We start from the raw sequence: 17,325 nt of genomic DNA on the forward strand, positions 1-17,325 counted from the left end.
TCATGGTAAGCTCATCTTTGAGCATCGTTTCTGCTAGAGAAATAGAAGTAAACCAGTTATCCATGGTTATGTTTCGCTTTGTTCCGTGGATTGCTTTGCATAGAACTTTTACGTAGTACATAGGGAGCAGCAACAGATTTGGTCCACGATTCTCTTTACCAATGTATAGGATAGCTGTGAGCATGTAGAATGTTAGAATCACATTTCCGTATTTGTCAGGTTTACTGGGAATATAGACACAGAAAAGACAATTTCCCCTAAAAGACAAGAGCTGTTCATCAATAGTACAGTATTTGTGAGGAGTGTATGATGCAGTGCAGTGGCAACCGAATTTCTCCCATAGAACTCTTATAGGTGCAAATTTATCCTCATGGTCCCTAAGATCTTTGTAATCAAAACGAAGACAGTTTATCAAAAATGGAATTGCACTTCGCTCATAATGGCACAATAAATTTATGCACCAAAAGGAGACCACATTTCTTTTGTATTTAGATGGTTGTCTTTTTGTTGACCGTAAATGCACAAAAGTCTGATTAGGGCTCTAATTTCAATGTCGTCGGTTGAACCAGTGAACTTTGTATCTGCGGTATATGACACTTCTTGATGAGAAATTTCCTCGTTAGTATAATTCACAATCATATCAATCATTTCCTTTGTAAAGAAAATGTCCAAGGCCTCAGCCTCATTTTTCACTTTTTTTGCTTCACTCTGTGCCCCAGGAATTCTCAAAACTATGTTACGAGAAGGTGTTCTGGGTTGCTGGTGGTGGATTAGAAGACCACTTATAGCCATTCTTACCTTTTATTACAGAACCAGAATCGTGAACAATGTCATCATCTTCGGAATCACTTTGTTCAGATGCATAATCAGGATCACACTCAACATGGTCTTCTTCATCATGTTTATTATTGTCGCTATCATGTTCAATTTCATAATCAGGAGGGAGGGTTTCGTTCAAAGCAGTATTCATGAAATCTTCAAAATGTTCAATCGCTGACATTCCTAGAAATAGCTGTGGTGCCTAATACAAACTTAACACACTAATGCTCACCGGGGTATGCTATCATCCCAACGGTCTTACAGAATGACATTTATATTAATGTACTACACTCACTCATTGACTGATGACCGGAAAATGATTGTTGGTTAGAGTATAGCTGGGTGGGGAAAGTGCTGTTCACATCTGCGACTAATGTATAGAAGAAAATGAAGTCACCTGGGGTAGCACGTCACCCCGTGGAGCATTGCAAGGTTAATAAAAAAAATAATAAACGACCATATATTACTTATAACATGAAGTGTGAGATATTTGCCTGACTAGTAAGCAAGAACAAAAGTGCTATCTATAGGATCAGGAAAATTTCAGGTTTGATGTAATATGGTAAAAAAAAAAAGGGACAGCTACTATGTTGAGCAGAATACTGACTAATGGGACTGTAGAGAAACTATCAATATAACATAATCTATGAAATTCAACTGCTGAAAAACAAAATGCTGTTGCAAATGGGGCGGGGGGATATAAGCATACTTTGAAGGAACTTTTAATAGAAGAAAACAAATATTCTTCAATACATGGACAGAAGATGGGTGGAAGAAGGTGCTTATCCAAAGTTGAGCAAGATCATAGTCAGCATGGGAGATTTTCTCTTGGTGAATGCAATATATTGCTGGAGGAAGTGAGCACACTGATAATGAATGAATTTTAATTATATCTGGCATGGTGTACTAGAGAAAAACTAGATATTATTCATTTATTAAGAATCAATTTGTTCTTTAACCACTTTCAGATATCAAGTTACAGTCAAGTCCAGGAAATAGATTGATCTCTGATAACTGAGAAATCAGTGATCTAAAGTGACTGATGTGTGTGCACGGTGTAAGTGCAATCACTAGAATGTCGTATTTGTTACTTTCCATTATCATCAACGAAGATGCAACTAAATGTACACACTCTAGTTCTATTCACCTTCTAATCCCTATCTGTTTGCATTAAAAAAAAGGCATTTTGCTGGATGCCTAGCAATCAAGTGATTATTGCATACATCATGTATGTCTCTCATTTCTAAGCTCTTGGAGACCAGCGCATTTCTTAGAATTTTACCCAATTTAGAACCACATACATTTAGTTTTTTTTTTTTTGGTTTTCCCCCCCATTCCCTGACAATTTTACTAAGGTTAATTTGGGAATGGGAGATAAACCTATATTGCCAGTTGTAGAACTGTTTAAATTTAAAAGCATGTTTAAGAGTTTTGGATACACACACATTCACAAGATAAATAAGTTTTTATTGTTGCATATTTTTCAACCAGAAACTAAATCGCATTTAAAAGTAATGTCAAGACCCAGAATGGATTTTCTAGAATTTCAGTGGCAATCAAAGTAAAAATTCTAATATAGAAAACTGCATGTCATGTTGACTTATGGTTAAAAATGTGTCCAAAAACTAGCTAAGGATGATCATCTTCTTCAAATACATGTAGCCCCATGCCAGGGTGCTGTTAGCAGTACTAAATATGGGCCAACTCTTATTGGAATAGTTACCTAATCCTTTTCCTAGTCAACTAATTTGTGTTGATAGATGGTATTCTTGTTTTACAGGAAGAAAATCCCTCCACCCTGAAAATTTCTTGCACTTAGGATTTGAACTTGAATTATCTGACAAGTTATATAGAGTGAAACCATTAAAAACGGGATGAAAACTTTATGGCTAAAGTATGGATGAAAAGCAACAATTAAAAGCGTTTTTTCTTTTATTCTACATGAATCATATTAGTTCCGTTTGATCATATCCCAAAGAAAGTTACCATAAAACAATAGCGAATGAAATTCACAGTATCTTGTATATCAAAACAATCGCACTTATAACAGAATAACAAAAGAACTAGTCGCATTCCATAACCTAGCAGATAATTTAGTTTTTGATGGGATAATTGAAAATTACACTTTTTATTGAATAAACATTAAAAAATGTAAATAAAAAAAATAAACAATGTAAAATAAGGAGTAGACTGTATGTAATACGCGCTTCTTATATTCCCTCACTCCAACAGTGACTTTCAAGGAAATGCTTCTCTAGGATTTGGTCACATCTTTCGGAAGAAAATAAAACTTAAAACATGCGATTCAGCCTTTGAATAAACCATACTCTTTATATAAATCGGCCCATCATATAATTTAAAAAGTCATGTCTTTATATACAGACAAAACATGTGAGAAACATGCGCATGCATACTACAATACAAAAGTAATACACAAACAAGTAGTTATATATCACTGAATAAGATGTGAGTTAGGCTTAAGAAGCGAATACAGTAACTAAATGCCTAGCTATAAAACAAACACCAATAATAATAACGCACGAGACACATATATCATTATCAAATCCATAAAGAGTAAAATTAAAAACATCCAAACAAAAAAACCATACATATACGCGATGAATAACTGGCCAGAAAATACGAACACCGGTACAGGAGAAAGCAAATAATGGCAGTAATCCTATCAGATATAAGTACACGCTATAATTCCGTTAAACAAATAAATATTGTAAGAAATAAGTAACTTAATCACTGTATTCTATATTTCTATAAATATATTAATTGGCAACTAAACAAAAGGAAAGAAATGCTCACCGGGTCAATTCACAACAATAACCCTGATGTCAAACAACGAGAAAGATGGCCACCTAAGAAATCACGAAGAGTCTATGGCGGAATGATACAGTGCCCAATGAAAGCGAAAACATTCAGCACGCTGCGGACTACTTTAGCGTTTGATAATATAAAGGAAAACAGAAGAATAGTCGTATGGGTGGCTAATATGCGGATACTAATTTAGTTACAGCATATAGAGCAGCATGAGAAAACCGTTATTTAAATATCAATGTTCATATTTCGTGAGCATAGAGTACGTTCATAAATATTGTACAGGAAATAAATATCTTTACAGTCTCTATACCATATCATCAATGGTACCATGCAATACAAAATACGCAGTGTGTGGTGAGTTGTTTTTCTCTCTTTCCCCCCGTTCCGAGCGTTCTTTCTTTTCTCTCCCTTACGAATTTTTACAAACGCACACATACATATACAAACACACACACATACCCATACAAAACTGGTGTTGTGCATGATTATTTGTCTGATAAGTAGAAACTGCTTAGTTTTATCACATAATATAAAAATCGGAACTTGATGTTTGTATGCAATACATTCAAATTACTATATATTATTATTATTTGACACCTCCAGGGAGTTCAGACTCATCGAAGGAGGTATGCCAACAGCATCGAACGATTGGTCCCCTTCAATATATTATACATCATGTAATCAACATATATCCATTTCAAAATTAGGGCCTAGCAGCAAATATATTTGGAATTCTAATTATTTCTGCGAGTTGGCTTGGGTCTTTTTAAGCATTTTGTATCGATTTCCATTATGTATTTGTGCGATTAACAGTACAGGTTTTATATTTAACTTTCACTTGCTCTTATGGGTATACATTACTCTACTAAATTTTTGCTGAAGTCTGAATTCCAGTTGATTGGAGTACAGCTGTCATAGTATCTATTTATCAAAAAGAAAATAAACTGAATGTGATAAATTCAAAGGTATTTCCTTACTGGGTGCGTCATTCGGGTAATATTAATACCAGCATACTTGAGAAAAAGCTAAGAAAGACTGAAAAAAAAAAAAATGGATTTAGGCTAGTAGGAATTTGTCAGGATCAGATTTCACTTTAGAATAGATAATTGAGTTATCTGATGAAAATTACAGGGATCTCTAAATTTTTTTAGATACTGAAAATGCATCAAACAGCCATCAGAATTGGAGATGTTTAAGTTAGCTCTTTACTTCATACATATGTATAAATGCAGTACACGCCTTCAGGATTCTCACTCGACTGAATAAATACTGTAACAAATTTGATATAGACAGCGGGGAAAAAAAAAAACTGAAAATAGGCAAAACATAAAGTTTGGATAAAGTTATATTTTTAAAGTTCTGTATTTTTCACATCTTGTATTTTTGGAAATTCTTTTAGTAATAGTGTTGATTTATAAACATAATAAGTGCTAAATAATTAGTTATTTTATATGGGCCACAAGTATTGAATAACTTTATAAATTCTTTCTTGGTTTTAAACAATGAACCTATTACCTTGCTACCTAAGGTTGGTGTTGTGCTGTCTTAATTAGTGTACATTGCTATAAGGTTAATTCAGTATATAACATTTATGTACAATAAACAGCTGAATTTGGTCCATAAAAATCAAATCTAGCAAATTAAGTTAAAATGAAATAATCATTTGAACCATATAGGCAGGGCAATCAGGGGTATTACTGATACTCAGCAATTGCAAAATGATTTGAATAGACTGGAAATTTGGGCAAACAAAAATGGCTGTCAGTTTAATGTTAGTAAGTGTAAAGTTATGCACTTTGCTGTGATACGATTTCCAGTGGCATATTATATTATGCGGGGTTATGCTAAAACTGAAGAGGCAAGGGATCTTGGTGTATCGGTGGATAAGAATTTCAAGTTCAAAGGTCACATAGCAAAAGTTGCAAATACAACTCAGAGGATAATTTCTATGCTGAAGCGAACCTTGACATCTAAGGATAAGGAAGTAATTTTAACTCTTTATAAGGCTTTGATAAGACCACACCTGGATTACTGTGCGCAGATTTGGTCTCCACCAGTTCCAAGGGGATAAAGAAGCTGTGGAAAGGGGACAAAGAAGAGTTACAAAGATTATATCCGGATTATGGAATTTAGATTATGAGGACAGATTGGGAGTATGTGGATTGCAGACTTTGGTTAACAGGAGAAAGAAGGGTGATATGATAGAGGTCTATAAACTTTTGAATGGGTGTTATAACATTTCAAATAATAAAACTTTTCATTATATGGAAGGCAGGAGAGAACACGGGAGCAGGGGTAGCAAGTGTATCTAGTGTAAATGAATTTAAGGAAAGGTATGATAGCTGGGTTGGGTAATTTACAGCCTCCTTCGATGAGTCCTTGACTCCCTGGAGGTCTCAGATAATAATATATTAACTGTTCCTGGTCATTTGTTTTCTACTGTGGCTTTTGTATATATCATATTAGCATGTGAAGGCTTCGGTCTAAGACCCACAAAATGGTACTATCTGCCTACAGTCCAGCTTATTTCTTAAAAATTTGCAAACATTCTATTGGGATCATTAAAGATATGAAATACACAGATCTGAAAGGAAATACAGCTTTATGTACTGTGGTAAAGCACAGAGGAAAAACAGAAAGCTGGTCCTCTGTTTCAGAGAACCAGCTTTCTACAGTCTTAATTTTTGACATTGGTTAGTTGCACTTGGCCAAAAGTAATTGGCATTAGCAATACATGGCTGATAAGAGATGATATAGTTAATGGGATAGAATGTGATGAGTATATGAGCTGCAACCAAGAGTATGAGTTGAGCAGTTCAGTGAAGGCAGTGCATTTGAAGCAATTTTTGAGAGATAGAGGCAACAGGACAAAATATATACTACTTATAATTATTAAGGAAGATTTTACTGTGAGAACATAGCAAAGAGGAAAAGTCATTAGGTAGAAAGAAATGTAATTTGTGCAGTTACTAAGAATAATTTCCCTAGTCAGCATGTGATAACACATATAAAGGGAATGAGAGTGATTGATATTGTGATTGCATCAGAGAATTTGATCTCATTGCCACCAATTGTTGAGAGTGATCATATGGTCTTGAACTAGGTGGTGGCTAAATGTGTGGACTTTTCAATTAAGATGTGTTATATATGGAATTACAGAGAGCTGGCAATTATGAGACTTCTTGGAGCAATACAATGAATAAGGATGTTAAGGGGTGTTTGAAGAAAGTAGAATAATGTATTACAACACCAAACAAAATACTAAATTATAAATATTATAAATATGTTTTTTTTTTCCCTGTGATGATGCTGGTCTAAAATCCTGCAAAATATTAAATAGTCAATGAACTTCCTAAAATAAAGAGCCAAAAGGCTTCATTTCGGCGATGCAAATAATTTTGCATCGCCAAAATGAAACCTTTTGGCCCTTTATTATAGTAAATACTTTACGCACCAACCAAGAGTTTGCTTATAAAAAATATGCCTTTCCGACACTTTGAGTTCCTTAGTACTGAACGAGAGGTTTTGCTCTCTTAAGGTTTCTGCCTGGTCTCTGACGAGAACCAATCAGTTTGAAACAGCTGTCAGGCCAGTGAAACCTTATCAAAATGTCAAAATGGAACAATGTGAAGCAAATAAATGGACGCTTAGGCAAAGCGATCATAAGGTCTGCACTAGGGCAACTCGTAAATGCCGGCGAACGTATTTCCATAAGCTCTGCTCAATTTTCGTACAAAACTTTCATAGTTTCTGCATTTGGCTTTGAAATAATGCTGGATTTAATATCAACTTGATTTATATAATTAAACTAGTCAATGAACATTCTTTAATAATTCAGTATGTTTTCTTGGTGTTGTAATGACCTAGGAGGTGTAGCTATATTAAAAAAAAAAAAAAAAAATTCAAAAACAAATGGACCCAGACACAACAAATGAAACTAACAAGAACGAAATATGTTATATATATTAACAGATAAACTGCATAGTGTACAAGACAAATGTTAGAAATAGTAAGATTATGCAAAGATGCAGAAACAAAATAGAAATAAACGTAAGCCATTTCTTTCCATTGATTTAATGGATCAAAACAGAAGTTCAAGTAAATTTAGAAAAAAATACATTAAAAAATGGACCAAATTTTGAAAATTTCAACATTTTGTGTTTTAAGATTTTGTTGGGTTTTATTATGTCTTTTGTGATGCAAAAAAAGACCTAAAAAACACAAGATAGCTTATACCATAAAACATGGTATAAGATATATAGAATATGCTGAATTTTGTAACATATACTTACAACAGTTTCTTTCTAAATTAGTATGTTATCCTGTCATCATGACAAAAAAAAAAAAACTGTTTTGCTAACTCCCCCCCCCCTCCCAATCTGTTTAAGTGACCATATCACCTGTCTAACGTTCATGAACACTAACAATGTCAGGTTCTTTCCTGAAATACTAGTTTTTAATGTGATTCTGCCACTGATACTCCCGGTTCACTCCACTATCTTTCTCAAAATTCTCACAAAAATTCAGCAGTTTCAAGCCTTGAATGAAATGTTTAACCCAGTGAAATTCTCCCAGCTCTTGGAGCCATAAGTTAAAATTAGTTTCAACCCTGTCTTGTACACACTGGACTCATTAAGTAATGAGATTGAGTTTTTACAGGACAGTCCTTTGAATAGAACTAACAAATGTGTTATAGTTTTGACTGCTAAAGTGTGTTGTAATTGCAGGTGCAACTTTCGAATTGGGTGACGCAGCAGTTTTTGTGTGGCAACCATTGAAGTAAGAGTGGGTGTGAGTGGAGCATGTCAGAAGTTGCATTATGGAGCAAAAAGCTGTGATAAAATTTTACTTCAAGTATGAAAAACTGCTAGAGAAGAATACTAAGACCTAAAAAAAAATTTATGGCGATGACTGTCTCAACTGTGCACAGGTGTCTGGTTTTCAATGTATAAAGAAGGGAGGGAGTCCCCACACTGTGGGCAGCCAGTTTCCACACAGACAAAGAAAATGTTGTGAAAGCTAGGGAAATTGTTGCCCAAGACAGAACAAATAACCACTAGGCTACTCATTGTACAGCTTGGTGTTGGTAAGGAAATGGCCAGATTGATCTTAGAAAGAGATTTCTTCGAGGTTTGTGTCATACACATTGATGCATGAACAGAGAAAGAACTGGGTTGCATGTTGTCGAAATTTCATATGCAGTTGATCTAGATCATGATGTTTTCCAAAGAATTTGATCCAGAAACGAAACACCAGAGCACAGAATATCTTCTCCCCAGCAGAAGAAAGTCAGGTTGCAAAAATGACATGTCAAGACAACGGTAATTATTTTTTTTTGTTTGTTTTCGATGCTGCTAGAATTAACCGCTGTGAATTTGTTCCTGATAGCACCACAGTGAATGGTCAGCATTATTTAGGAGTAATGCAATGTCTGAATTTCTGTCAGGAAAGAACTGTTCCACAACAACAACATCTGGTTTCTGTTGCATGACAAATGCATCCACACATACTGTGCTGCCTGTAAAGCAATTTCTGGCTTCAAAGTTGATCTGCGTGATCAAACACCCCTCCCCCCCCATTTGCCAGATTTGACTCCCACAGTTTTCCTTGAAAGGGGAGCACTTCAGCAACATTGAGGACATCCAACATGGTGTGATCCAGAGACTACAGGGGGTTCCTATTCAGGACTTCGCTATGCCTTTGAACACCTGTAATAGATGTAAATGTTCTGTGGAGTTGGGAGATTATTTTGAATCTGTGTGATTGATTTACACAGATACTTAGAATAATTTCTCTTCATTCCATATAAATGTATTCACTTGACTTATTAACCATACCAACTTTGCTAATGCTGTTGTCTATTTCCATATTTAATTTGGCATCCTTACTGAAAATTTTGCATAAATAGCTGAAATGTTTTACTTGTTCCATTGGTTGTAGAATGTTTTTGTCACTTGGTTACAAAGTCAATTATACTTTACAGAACATTTTCAAGAAATTAGTACTCTTCAAGATGTGTGAAAGGAACTGTTTTCCATTATGGGGTACTAAGGCAATTGAAGAGAAGTCAACATCCTCTATATACAAGTAGTCTAGTCATGAAGATAATTCATGTGCCAACATTTGATTTTTCCTTACATTTGGATAAAGGATTTGTAACCAAGTGAAAAAAACTCTACAATTATCTGTGATCCAGTATATTTTAATAATAAAGTGATACACATTTTTATTACCTGTGTATGGGAAATATATGACTTCTTCATTAATTCAACCTTTGTATCTTCCTAGGCTTGGCTTTCACTGATGTGATCCCAATAGAGATTAAAAAAAAAAAACGTCTGGTTCCTTAACATAATACAGATCAATCAACAGATCCAAAAAGAAGTGTGCTTTACATTAAGGGACACTAAGGCAATTGATGACAAGTCAACAACCTCTATATACAAGAAGATTAGTCATGAAGATACTCATGTTTGTTTACTCATCAAATGTTTTCTTATATTTGGATACAGGATTAAACAAGAAACGTATAATTTGTCAGTATAATTGTTTCATAATTTCTCCCATTCAGGATGCAGTTGATGATTTCAATGTTTCTGCCCTCTTTTTATTGCAGATATTCATATAAAATTTATTATAGCAGTTATTCAGTATAGTTATATAAATCCAGTAAAAGTCTTCAGGATTCTCTAAGAGTATATAACATAATTCATAATTTGCATCAAGTAAACAGTTACAATTAACATCTCCAGTTTTTGTATAAGGTTTATATATTAATATTAATGCCACTTTCCTTCATAATGTGATCCATACAGCTGATGAATAACAGTGGAGACAGTGTGACTCCTGTGTTAAACATGATTGAACATCAAGCCTTCTAACTGCTGACTTACAACTCAAATATAGACTATGTATTACTCAATATAATGTCCCATTTATGCCATATATGTATATAGTATTTTGAACAGCTTTTTTCTTGGTACCTTGTCATATGATGCTTCCAGATCTACAAAACTTAAAGTGAAAATCTAATCCTGACATCCTCTTTTTTTTGGCCTGAAACTAGTTTGTTCATTCCAAGCTTTCCTTCTACAATTTTTTTAGCCTTTTCTCAAGAATGCATGCCTAAATATTACTAGGAACACTCACTAGGGAAATTCTTTTGTAAGAGGGAATATAAGATATTTTAATAAGAACAACAACAACAATAGAAAATTGCAATGATATAAAGAAAACTTTTTGGTAAAGCTGGTACCCCATATGACAGGTGTAAAATAAGAAAATTGAATACTGATTAATAAATACAAATAAGGGGAGAAAATCTAGAACAACAGAGAAAAAATATATTGTAAATAGCAAAGAATATACAACCAAAAATATCTGATCAAGAAAAAACAAGCTGCCTCAATGCGATGGAATACTAAAAGAAACATTGAAAATGGAGGTGATCTCTTGCATATGAAAGTAGCAGAATTGTATATAGTGTTTTTTGTTTTAAAAAAGAATTCCCAAAATTGAATACTGGAAAAATCATCCTTTTATGTAAGAAAGGTGATAAAAGCTGGCAGCAGAAATTATTCCCTTATAACTTTTTTCCTAGTACTTTATAAGCTTTTTACAAAAATTGCAGATTTCAGAATAAACAATATACTATATTCAATTTCCATCTACCATGAGAAAATTTGGTTTTATTGTAGAACACCAAGAAACACTCTCCTAGGAGAACACCAATATTCTTGTCTTTTGATTATGAAAATGCCTTTCACTCAATAGACCTATGTAAAATGTTATAAGCTTTAAAACATAGCGTAGCTTATTTATATTTATATTAATACGCATATATGAGAGCAAATCAGCAGTACCAAAAATAGTAATAAATAGAAAAGAGGTCGGACAAGGAGACTCAATTTCACCAAAACTATTTCATATCACTTTTGAATATCTGTGAGGAAACTGAAGTGGGAGAGAAGAGGATTACATATAGATGACAAATGAGATATTTAAAGGAAATTTACCTTCTTCTTCCTATCATGGAATATAGGCCAAGTGGCCTGTTCCGGTCTCATGCCATCTCTTTCTTGGTCTTCCGATTCTTCTTTTTCCACTTATTTTGTATCTGTATAATATTTTTGGTAGTCTGCTGTTGTCCATTCAATTTAAATGTTCTAGCCATTTTTGTTTATACTGTCTTATGTAGTAATTAATTGGTTTGATTTTTAGGGATTGTAAGATTTCTTCATTTGTTTTGTGGTCCCACTTGGTATATCCAGCTGTTTTTCTGAGGCACTTCATTTCTGCTGTTTGAATTCGTTTTTCATCTTTCCTTTTCATGGTCCATGTTTCGCTTCCGTATAGTAGAGTTGGTTTTGACAAGACATTATATATATAGTCTGATTCTAGTGTGTTTTTGTACCAGGGATGGCTTAAATATACTATTTATTATGCCATTTACTTTGACAAAGTTTGATATTTTAGTGTCTATGTCTTTTTCTTCTTCGTATGATAGATCACATCCCAAGTATCTGAAAGTGTTTACTTGTTCTAGTATTGTATTATCTATCACTATTTTACTTCTTATTGGGTTTTCTCCTTTGATTGCCATTATTTTTGTTTTTTCTTTGGATATTGTCATATTATATTGCTTTGAGATATCATTTAATGATCTTTGTAAGTCATCTTCTGATGTAGCTAATACTATTTGATCATCTGCAAATAGTAGTGTATCTATCTTCATTTGCAGGGTCATTTGTATACCAAATGGGTTATGCTGTTTCCAGATTGTTAATATTTCATTTATATATATATTGAAAAGCAGAGGTGAGAGGGTACATCCTTGTCGTACTCCTCTTGATATATCTTTCCATTCTGAGGTGTGTTCTAATTTAACTGCTATTTTATTTCCTGTATATATTTCTTGAATAGATTGTAAAAGTTGGTTTGGTATGTTTAAATTGGTTAAGATTTTAAACAATTTTTGTCAAATGCTTTTTCATAATCAATAAACGCCACGTGTTTCTTTTTGAAATTCTCTTCTCTTTTCTATTAATAATTTTAAAGTAAAAATTGGATCTATGCAGGATCGGCCTTTTCGGAAGCCATTTTGTTCTTCTAGTAATTTGTTTTCTACAATGCTGCTTAGTTTCTCTTTTAATATTCCTGCATATATTTTATATCCTGTATTCAGCAGGCTAATTCCCCTATAATTATTGCAATTGTCTTTATTTCCTTTTTTATAGATTGGGATGACCAGTGCTTTTTTCCAAGAGTTAGGGGTTTTTCTGGACATCCAAACCATATTAAAAAATTTCAAAAGTCTTTCATTAAATTTTTCACCTGCATTTTTGTATAGTTCTATATTTATATTGTCTTCTCCTGGCGTTTTCCTATTTTTCATCTTCTTTATTATATTTTTCAGTTCTAACATTGTGATATTTTCTATTAGGTCATTCTTTGTCTTATAAAATTTTAATTCATTGTTCTCATCTGTCCAGAGATTTTGGAAATAGGTCACCCATTTTTCTAAATCTATTGTTTGTATTTTTATCTTTTATTTTATTTCTTTATTCATGTATTTTATTACTTTATAGGTTTTGGGCTGTGGCTTAAATAAATCCTTTTCTAGTTCTGTTACGAAATTGTTCCATCTTTCTCTATGTTTTTTCCTTACTTCTCGTTTTGCAATTGCACTATTTTTTTTATACTCTATTTCTGCTTCTATTGTTTTGGAATTTAGCCATTTCTGGTAACTGTCCTTTTTGGTTTTTATTATATTTTCTATTTCTTTGTTCCAGTCTCGTAGTCCTCTTTTTCTAATCCATTTGTGCTTTATTCCTAAGGTTTCTGTTGCTGCTTTTGTGAGAATTTGTTTCAAATTTTCCCATTCATCTTCTATGTCACTTGCTTCATGTGTGGTTTCTGTTTTTAAGTTTGTGCATTTTTGATATTGTAGTCTAACTTGAGGATCCTGTAATGAAGAAATTTTGTAGCTCGGCTGGTAAGCTACAAAATTTCTTCATTACAGGATCCTCAAGTTAGACTACAATAGGAAATTTACCAATCTGCTTAAAAAGAAAGAAATATTTACAACAACTGAAGCCTTGCTAACAGATATATAGAGAGATTGAAAACAACACAGCGAAATGTGAAGTCATTCACACAGATAAAAACAGAAATACTTGGATAAGGAAACAAACAATGGTGATGACTATTAAAACAATAAAAAAAACAATAAATGATGTCAGGCAGGATGTATGAAATTCCAACAACAGATGGACAAAAGAACAAAATGGACACCAACTTAACATTCGAAATGAGACAGGCCAACAGTAAGATGGGATGATGAGAACGATATTATGGACATTTATGGCACAGAACGGGCTAAAATGGAAGAAACACAGAGGCGTTTCTCCAGCAGCAGACTGAAAACACTTGTTTATAACAGTGATCTATGCTTAAATTTTATTTTATATTATTAGTCACTTAATTCATGATAAAATACTACATACACACACACAAAAAAAAAAAAGAGAAGTGTTTATATCTGTATGAAAAAAAAAAGAAAGAAGTCAAGATTTATTTGGATTGAACATGTCAGAATACACTGGAATCATCAAAATTTCTTGACTGAGGATTGCTTAAGTGTCAAAGCTATATAACTAGTAAGAGACTTCTGCATAGCATTTAAAGAAATCCAGAGAAGCTACTGGGACTTCTGACCCAACATCCAGTCCTCATCATCACATGATGTACATTGTTAGTAAATATCCACTGGGCACTGAATGAACAAGAATGAGACCTAACTGATCAAATTATATTCTGTATTGGCTTAAACTAGAAACAAACATGGCAAAATTTCATGCTAGCTAGAATATTGTCTGATTAAACAAGGGCACTGCTGTTTACATAAAAAGACTAAGTAAAAAAAAAGTGATACGTCAGGCATGGGAACAAACATGTCAGAAGATAGGCAACATAATTACCACATGAAGTATCAACACAAAGTAAATTAATTTCACAGATCTACAGATACCACGTGGAGTTACTGATGTTTCTGAGACAAAGAAGATTAAAACAGTATGTTTATAAATAAAGGTTGTTTTTTTTCAGGCAAGAGTAATTTAGGGAAAGGAAGGAAGTAATGTGAAGAATTGCTGTTCGGAAGATGTCAGAAAAAGGTTAGGAATGGCTAAAACAACAGTCAGAGACCTGTCTAAAATCTGGAAGGATGGATCTATCTCCATGGGAACAAAGTAGAGGATTTTAGATGCAGTTGTTTTTTCCAACAGCGACTTATGGATGCGAGACTTGGAACCCAAAGAGGTCAGATAAGAAACGGATATCTGCTTTTGAGATGTGGTGTTACAGAAGGCTGTTAAGGATATCATATACTGAAAGGCGTACAAATGAATGGGTGTTAGAAAAGATTAGTAGAACTTTAAGGCTCCTTAAGGATACTGACAGAAGTTAAAATATTTTTTACACATAGAAAGGATGGAAGGAGGACATCTCAGAACAGCAATAGAAGATAACGTTCCTGGAAAAAGAGGCAGGGGTAGACCATCAATGAGATGGATGGATGGTGTGTGTGTGGAGTGAATGATCTTCAGAGAGTTGAGGTTGCCAGAAAAGCATTCAACAGGACTACATGGCGAGGCCTGGTGTAGCACATCATCGAGCATCGGAGTGACCATATGGCATCTGTAGATGCCCAGTGAACATAGAGAGAGGTCCTTGTTGAAGATATAAACACTATTAGCAAATGAATACCATGAAATAAATGATTTCAATAAATTTGAAGAAAAGAGCACAGCTAGCAACCATGTAAAGGAGCTTTCTGGATTTCTCTTCAGGACATCACTAACATCATAAAGATTTCAGTTTCAGCATAAAGATTACCACAAATTCACAAGGGGGGGGGGGGAGTCTTGCTATATTGTTATTGATAGCTACATCTTCATTCTAGTTCAGGATATAAGGATGTACAGGAGATTTCAAACTGGAAGTGATCATAAGTTAGTTTTAAGCGGGAGTAAAAATAAATCTTATGTTGAAAATAAAAATATGCAAGAAATTTTTAAAAAATTTGAAGTTCCGTAGCTTCTGGATGTAAAGTAGACTTAACTATGCAAATGTCAGTTAAGAACAAAAATGAAAGTTTGATAACAAGAACCTAATCTTGGAGTGTCTGTGGCAAACTAGGGAAAAAAAACACGGATTGATTCAACTAGACTAGGAAGGCATGTGGTGAAGTTATTTGCATAGATAGAAAAATCAGGACTTCATATCGGAATCAAGAAGTCAGTCAATCCTGGAAAAAAAAAATTATATCAAAAGTTATTAGCAAGTAATATGGCAGATGACCCGAGAGAATACACAGAAAAGTGTAGGAGAGTTAAGCTAGTAAGTAGTTAGTAAGTCATGAGAAGATTTTGATAAGAATATACAAGACAAATTAATACTAAATAATAAATATAGGGTGTTATATTCAGAAAATAATGCTCAAGGAAAGGAAGGAGTAGCAGTAACATTCAACACCAAACACAAAGATAAACTTCTAGATTGGAGACAGTCTCAAGTAGAGTTAAGTGAGCAAACTTCAAAATGCAGAAACGGACAAAAAAAACTTATTTGTGCCCATCCTCTTGAGGAAGAAATGGAAGAATTTTTTTTTGAGTCCTTAGAACAGACAGATGACATAAGAAAATTGGAAAAGGCAGTCCTTGTTGGAGATCTAAACAACAGAGTAGAAAATAAATACCACAAAATATAGAAAAGTTTTGAGAAAATTTAGAGAAAAGAACTAAGCTAATCATAACGGTAAGTACCTGCAGGATTTCTGTTCAGGATATGGAGTCTTCTTTATCGTCTGTCAGATGACAGGTTAAGTCCCCCTATGTGCAAATCTTTGCCATCTGGTTCTATCTCTGGACATTTCTGTCATCTCTATATCTTATCTATTTATCTATATCTTCACTGGACATCTACAGATGCTGTATTGTCCTTCTCGGTGATGTGCCACACCAGGCCTCGCCATGTAGTCCTCTTTGCTTTTCTGGAGGCCTCAAGTCTCTGAAGATCAGTCACTCCACACACACCATCCATCTCATTGATGGTCTACCCCTTCCTCTTTTTCCAGGATCTTTACCTGCTATTACTGTTCTGAGAAGTCCCCCCCCCCCCCCCTCCATCCATTTTAATTCTTTTACCTTTATTTTAGTGTTACACAGTGATCAGCCCCTTCCATCCTTTCAATGTGTCCAAAATATTTTAACTTTCTTCTGTCAATATCCTTAAGGAGCCTTAAAGTTCTACTGATCTTTTCTAATACCCATTCATTTGTATGTCTTTCGGTATACGATATCCTCAACGCCCTTCTGTAACACAACATCTCAAAAGCAGATATCTGTTTCTTATCTGACCTCTTTAGGTTCCAAGTCTCGCATCCATAAGTCGCTGTTGGAAAAAACAACTGCATCTAAAATCCTCAACTTTATTCCCATGGAGATAGATCCATCCTTCCAGATTTTACACAAGTTTCTGACTGTTGTTTTAGCCATTCCTGACCTTTTTCTGACATCTTCTGAACAGCAATTCTTCACATTAATAATGGATCCCAGTACTCAAACTTGACTTCCTCCATTCTTTCTCCATTAAGGTACACTTGTTTCTCTTTGAAGC

At 34.0% G+C, this 17,325-nt stretch overlaps 1 protein-coding gene and 1 long non-coding RNA gene across 6 annotated transcripts in view; one reads left to right on the top strand and one right to left on the bottom strand.

Moving 5' to 3' along the window:
• LOC150102179 (heterogeneous nuclear ribonucleoprotein U-like protein 1) overlaps nt 1-17,325 on the bottom strand; it is a 323,967-nt gene that overhangs the window by 127,407 nt on the left and 179,235 nt on the right. The window contains exon 1 of one of the 5 annotated variants that reach the window (XM_090399725.1): nt 3,634-3,712. The exons of 3 other annotated variants lie outside the window; for them this stretch is intronic. The gene's annotated coding sequence lies outside the window, so the exon portion shown is untranslated. Of the gene's footprint in view, nt 1-3,633; nt 3,713-17,325 lie in introns of those variants that run through there. One more of the 5 variants, XM_090399726.1, reaches the window with a different exon arrangement.
• LOC150102180 (uncharacterized) lies at nt 3,768-10,326 on the top strand. The gene is made up of 2 exons (XR_016548955.1): nt 3,768-4,002; nt 9,937-10,326. It is a non-coding gene; the product is annotated as an uncharacterized LOC150102180 (long non-coding RNA).

This window comes from Typopeltis vanoorti, chromosome 10 (genome assembly GCF_054136105.1).
Source record: "Typopeltis vanoorti isolate ZY-2024b chromosome 10, IOZ_Tvanoo_1.0, whole genome shotgun sequence".
NCBI lineage: Eukaryota > Metazoa > Arthropoda > Arachnida > Uropygi > Thelyphonidae > Typopeltis > Typopeltis vanoorti.